Genomic DNA, 6,426 nt, shown 5'->3' with positions numbered 1-6,426 from the left:
TGACAGATTCGAAATTCAAATGTAATATTTTTTTATAATTAAGTGTAACAGTATTTATGGCCAGACTAAGTATTTCACGTAGCTCCGAGGAATCTATTGAATAAAACGGATCACTGGTTTATTTTAAAACACGAAAGGAAAATGTCGATCTGCCTAGATTTGGTCATTTGATTACCTACTTTAGGCCTTGTATTTGAAAAAAATTACGAAATATCATAGACAAGCCTACGTTTAGCTTTAAAATACATACAAAATAATCTTAAAAATATTGTTTTTATAACCATTATCATGCAATTTCCGCGTTGAATGAACGGCTGGATAGTCTTCCATTACTGACGTCAGGCCCACCTCATTCTCTGCAGCTTTCAACCTGTGTGGTTCCTGAAATTTAACATAAACAATTTATTACATAAATAACTATTTTCAGTAATTAAATACTAATATAATAAATACTAGCTGTGACCCGCGGTTGAAACCGCGTAAGTCCGTATCCCGTAGGAGTATCGGTATAAAAAGTGCCTATGTGTTATTTCAGTAGTCCAGCTATCTACGATACAAATTTCATTGCAATCGGTTCAGTAGTTTTTGCGTGAAAGAGTAACAGACGCACACATGCATATGCATCCATCCTCACAAACTTTCGCATTTATAGTATTATTATTCGCCAATAGATGTCAGGAAGAGTCATAATAAATTGGGACTATTCAAACGCCTCCTATTTGTTAAAATAAAACACGAATATGACATTTTCTAAAAAAGATAAAAAAAAAATAAAGATATAAGATATAATAAGTAACAACTCGCAGTAATTAAAACAAGAATTTGTTAAAAACATCGTTACCTCGCTCAGATACTTTGTGTCTATTTTCTTTTCATAACTAAACGGTTTTACGGGCGAAGATTTTACGTGACAACGTCTTTTTCTCTTAATATTTATTGATATGAATATTATTAAATTGCACAATAGGAACAAGGAATTGAATGAAAATAAGAATTGCACAAATTTTAACTATAGAAAACATATTTTGTTTACTAAAAAGACAGAGACAGAGACACAAGCACGCGCCGATTCAATGCGCCTAGTTCTCTAGTGCTGCGCGCGCGGCGGACCGATCATAGTTCGGTGACTCATCGTAACGTTACCGGGCGTTACACTTTTTCATGAGTGACTCCGAGCCGCAACCTAATTTAAGACGTTGTCACGTCAAAAACAAACGTTGGACATGTTTTAATAAAAGTTTCCTTGAAAGTTTTAATTGATAATTGTTACGATTTCGACTTTTCTAGACTGTGAAGAAGGGGTCTGTTGAGGACTCAGTTAAATTAAAATTTTTGTTTGTTATATATTTACTGGCATACCAGGCCACGCGTTGCTGTGGCCGAGTAATAATTAAATATATTAAGATTATAAATTGAGATTATTATTATATAATTGATTGAGATAAAAACTATCCTATATCTTAAGTTGGATCAAATTACACATAAAATGCCAAATTTCATCAAAATCGGTTGAGTTGGTGAAGAGTTCACTGGGAACATGCATCATGACACTGGATTTTTACATATTAAGATTAAGATAAGATATTTATTAAAACTAGCTGTAACCACGACTTGGTTCGTGTGGATTCTCGTGATTAAATCTTGTTCTGTGGGAATGATCTGATCCCATTAGATAATTTCTACAGTTTCATATAATTAGATCAGCCCTTTCTAACGTCCGGAAGAACGGAGATCACAATTAGTGGCAGACACACAGACAAACATTATACGAAATTGTATTTCTTTTCTACAGATTGTCCTTTTATACATACCTATATATTAATATCTGCGCTTCGCGGTTTCACCCGCGTAAGTCCATATCCCGTAGGAATATCGGGATAAAAAGTTGCCTATATGTTATTCCAGTTGTCCAGCTGTCTACGTACCAAATTAAATTGCAATCGGTTCAGCAGTTTTGCGTGAATGAGTAACAAACACACACATCCTTACAAACTTTCGCATTTATAATATTAAGTAGGATATAAGAATATTCATTTATTACATTTTAAATAAAGTTACATAATTTGTTTTTTAAGTATTAATATCGGTTTGCAAATTCGATTTAATCTTATATATATGATATATTATATACTGTTGGTGAAAGCGGATAAATAAATAAATAAATTAAGATTGACATTTGCGAGAATCGAGCGCACACCCTCCGGCGTTATTTGTCTATTGAAGGGATGGCGAACCCTTGCGAACCAACGTGTCATTATTCTAAAGAGATATTTAATAAGATAATGTGTACGTGTCTTTAAATAATTCAAAAATGCTATTTGGATAATAGTTATTATGTATCCACACTAATATTTTAAGTAGCTCTGTTTGTCAGTCAATCTCTTCTTGACGCCTAAACTACAGAGACGATTGGGATGAAATTTGGTACGGAGTACATACAAATGCGCATTGCCGGACCCAATTAAGAAGGCTCAATCTTTGCTGTGCTCAATGATTATTATTTTTCCTGTCGTTCTAGTATCAATGTACGTATATTAATTTAATATATTTTACTTTCTTTTTATGTATGTAGCTATTTGCATTTTTGTGTTTATATATGCTATTTATGCTCTTACCTACTCCTATCGTCTATTTTAACTTCTCTCGGTGCCGGTTGTCTGGAAGAAATCGCTTTATTTTTTTTTTTATGTCATAGCGGGCAACTGAGCTGGTGGTTTGCCTGATGGTAAGTGATCACCACCGCCCATGAACATTCGCAAAGGTAGATCCTCTGCGAATGCGCTGCCCTCTTTTTTGGGGTAAGGGAAAAGGAATGGATTAACGACTGGAAAGGAGGAATGGACTGGGACGGGTGAGGAAAAGGAAACGGGCCTCCGGCTTTAGCGATAAAACCGCCATTTGTGATAATGTCACCTAGAAACGTCTCAAATTGTTATTTTTCCAGAGCAATAAAGTATAAATAAATAAATAAATATATAAAGTTTTTGTCCCGGATACAGAGTTTTTTGTCTCGGGCACGAGAACTGTGCAATGAAAACTTCGGACTGTCGAAATGAGGAAATTTCCTACTAAAGACCTGTAGGTCACAAGCAGGAAATTAATGTCACGCATGCCATTGGTTCGCCACCCCTGATCCAGGACATCAGATCATCTGCCATCTTCCTAGAATCCAACATCCAATCGAGGTACATCTATCGGTGTTAAAATCGCATTAAGCTCAATCAATATTGTAATGCCATTGACGCAAGACCTATTTAATACTAATTAGACATTAATATAGATGAGATTTTGATCTAAATTGCCTTATTACCAAGTGTGAGTTAATATTAATATGCTTCAATTATAAAAATGCTAGCTGCGCCCCGCGGTTTCACCAGCGTAAGTCCGTATTCCGTAGGAATATCGGGATAAAAAGTTGCCTGTGTGTTATTCCAGCTGTCCAGCTGTCTACGTACCAAATTTTATTGCAGTCGGTTCAGCAGTTTTTGCGTGAAAGAGTAACAAACACACACACATCCTTACTAGTTTTTGCTAAAAATAATTATCGCGTGATTTCATCTGTCTGTTTGTTTTTCGATTTGACAAAAAAAAATGAAGAATGAAAATCGTTGAAGACGCAGAGTCAAATAAAAGAGTTATTCAATAACCAACCGTAATGGATGGAAATAGGGGATAAAACTTTTTGTCCGTGCCCCAGTCGGCGCCTGGAACATCTGGTTTATTTAGAAATTAACACTCGAGAGTGCCTCTAAATATTAATTCACTCGATTAGATCTATTACGAAAGCACTTTAACAATTCGGTATATTAGAAAGTTCACTATGACTTTAATTATACTATGTCTATTGATGAATTTATTTATTTTATTTATTCCAGAAACGAACAGTCATTATTTATAAAGAATAATACATAATATAAAACACAAGTAGACCTTGAGTTTCATATTTTAACTAAATGCAGTTATTATAATATAAAAATTTCTATGGTGTGTGTCTAATTTAGGGGTAAAATATTTAAAACTATTCATATAAGGTCTGCGTCGTCCTTACGCCTCTCTAAATGTTCATGGGCGGTGGTAGCGCTTACCATCAGGTGACCCACCAGCTCCATTACCTACGATGACATAAAAATATACGTAATCTTAATAATTATAAATTACGTGTCAGGTGTTTGTCCGTGATGATCTCCTAAACTGATTTTAATCAAATTTGCACACCATGTGCAGTTTGATCCAACTTATTAAAAAGTAGGATAGGTTATATTATTTCAATTACGTTAAATGAGCAAAATACTCGGGCGGAGCCGGGGCGTGCAGCTAGTCCTACTTATATTATAAATGCGAAAGTTTGTAAGGATGTGTGTGTGTTTGTTGCTCTTTCACGCGAAAACTATTGAACCGATTGCAATGAAATTTGGTACGTAGACAGCTGGAGAACTGGAATAACATATAGGCAACTTTTTATCCCTATATTCCTACGGGATACGGACTTACGCGTGTGAAACCGCGGGGCGAAGCTAGTAATAAATACGTGGCCTAATGAATCATCACCACTGAATGTTACAAATAATTTATTCGAATACAAAATACAGATTGGATTGTATATTAGAATTACACTTGCATTTCAAATTGAATATAATTCCGCTGCGATGTGGTTTACCGCTAAATTCAATTGAATTTATTCTGATTTCAACCGATTACAAAAAAAGGAGGCGGTTTTTAATTCGACTGTATTATGAACGAATGAATGCATGCATTAATTGGGTATGTAACGACAGTACTTTCGACTGGGTCAACCGATTTCGATGATTCTTCTTTTATTTGAAAGCTGGTACGATATATATTGTTTTAGTTCCACATTAACAATGAGAGGTTTTGTTTACACATTCTTAAATGTTTAATCAAAAGAATATTCTAAATAAGTTTGTGAGTTGTTTAAAGTAGACGTTTAAAATAAAGTTAATTTAGCGATTTATTCACTATATTATTAACCCGATGATTCGAACACTTTACGGCAAGCGTGGTCACGGGGAGACTGACTCGCTGTAAAGTGTTCGAAACTTCGGGTTAATGATATAATGAATAAATCGCGAAAACCCGTTAAAAAGTCTTTAATCTCTTAATAAAGTTAATTACTTAATTTATTTAGTAAGAGTGGACAGATCTAGGGTATGGGAAAAATGCATTCGTCGTCTGTTTTGATCGATTTTCCTCATAACGAAAGGTGGTTTTTTTTAGTTTTTAGCCGTTGTCAAAAAAAGGGGGACTCAATTATATTTTTTTTGCTTTTTTATCACTCCATAAAAAGCTTTAAGGTAACAAACATAAAAAAAAATCATATGAATTGAATTTCCTCATTTTTAAGTCGTATGACAAAATTTAAAAAATGCCCCCTTCACACCAAGAATGCACAATAGGAAATAAAACGTCTTTTTTGTGTCACAGTCGGCAATGGAGCTGGTGGGTCGCCATATGGTAAGCGCTACCACCGCCCATGAACATTTGAAGAGGCGTGAGGTCGATTGCAGACCTTTTCCTCTACAAATGGATTGCCGTCTTTATTTGGGAAGGGATTAGGAAAGGATTGATGAGAGGAATAAAAAGAAGGACTGGGAAGGGTAAGAAAGGATATGAGCCTCCGGCTTCTCCATTCACCATACGAAATACTATAGCAAGCTATTATTTCACGCCGGTTGTCTGTGGTGGTGTGGTACTTCCCCGGTGCAAGCATTGAGGTTAAAAAAAATTATAACATACGGGTCCCGCCTCCAGCTCTGGTGGTCTACTGATGAAGCCCCAGTACTGGCAGACCTCCTGCATCTCCTCTGTATCTTCACGCCCTGGGTTGATGTCTACCACCAGGCGATGGTTTCTCATTGGCTCACCACATCCATTGGCGTCCAGTTTTTGATCTTGTGGTAACTGGATTGTGAATTATTTTCCTTAATTAATTATTTTTTTATCAAAAAAACGAAATCGCCTTCAAATTGTAAGAATAGACCAAATTTAAATCAAAAAAAAAAAAGAATCATAAAAGTCGATTCACCCAATAAAAGGTTATGAAGTTGAAAACCTCCTGCTTTTTTGAAGTCAGTTGAAATATAATATAGAACTTAAGTGTTATGTCAGATGACGCTGAGCTTTTTTGTATGAAGTATAAGGAAGCGCTTGACTACTTCTCGGCATTGACTGCTGGTAAGCGTATTTCCCACTACATCTAGTAGTAGGAAATACATGAAAGTATCAAATTTCATTGGAATCGGTCCAATGATTTAGGCGTGAAGAAGAGATAGATAGACAGCATTTTGTTCACCTTTAAAACATTAGAAGTATCACTACATAGTATAAAACGAAGTCGCTTCTTCTGTCACTAAGTCCCTATGTATGCTTAAATCTTTAAAACTACGCAACGGATTTTGATGGGGTTTT

Source organism: Zerene cesonia, chromosome 15 (genome assembly GCF_012273895.1).
Source record: "Zerene cesonia ecotype Mississippi chromosome 15, Zerene_cesonia_1.1, whole genome shotgun sequence".
In the NCBI taxonomy this organism is placed as follows: domain Eukaryota; kingdom Metazoa; phylum Arthropoda; class Insecta; order Lepidoptera; family Pieridae; genus Zerene; species Zerene cesonia.
Note: the sequence above shows the minus strand (reverse complement) of the source record.